Consider the following 666-nt stretch of genomic DNA (forward strand, 5'->3'; position numbering starts at 1 on the left):
TCTGATATCCCTGCTACTGTCTGCTGTGTTGTTGACACCCCCAGCGATTCCCCACTACTTGCCCTTCTGGTGACTCTAGTCAGCCTGTCTAGACATCTTTGTTTTAGGAGGGTCAGCTGTTCCTCATCTAGTGGTAATCAGTTGTCAATATTCCTTTGGATAAGATTAGGGTCTGCTGTTCAATTTCCCAGTTCTATGCTGGCTTACTATCTGGGAATCCCTTTGGCCACCCTGGCCAACAACGCAAAAGAAAGTATCGATTGTCTGGCATTGTTGCTTGTTATGTAGCCTTTAGCTATACACATGGACTCTTAAAAAATTATATTGGCCCCTTTAATCTTTGGTTATACTTTCCTTTTGGGTGTTTAGGACCATACAGTTGGTCCAGATAAACCCATTTATTTTTACTCTTAAGGTTGTTTAAGGATCTGTTCCTCAGGGGTCACATGGGTTTGGGAGGAGCCCCTGGCTCCTTTCTTTTATCACTTCTACCTATGTGAAGATAAGTCAAAGGTCCTGCTCAACAACGGTTGGCTTTGCTTGGAAACGTGGAGGAAATGATTCCTCTGTGTTGACCCTCCTCATTATAGACTGGACACTGGTTCAAGTCCATCTGGTGGGGTCTCCTCGGCCTCCTTGATCAAGAGGACAGGTGACTCACCACCA

The sequence above is a fragment of the Nannospalax galili genome, unplaced genomic scaffold, assembly GCF_000622305.1.
Source record: "Nannospalax galili isolate Female #2095 unplaced genomic scaffold, S.galili_v1.0 scaffold471, whole genome shotgun sequence".
Taxonomy (NCBI): domain Eukaryota; kingdom Metazoa; phylum Chordata; class Mammalia; order Rodentia; family Spalacidae; genus Nannospalax; species Nannospalax galili.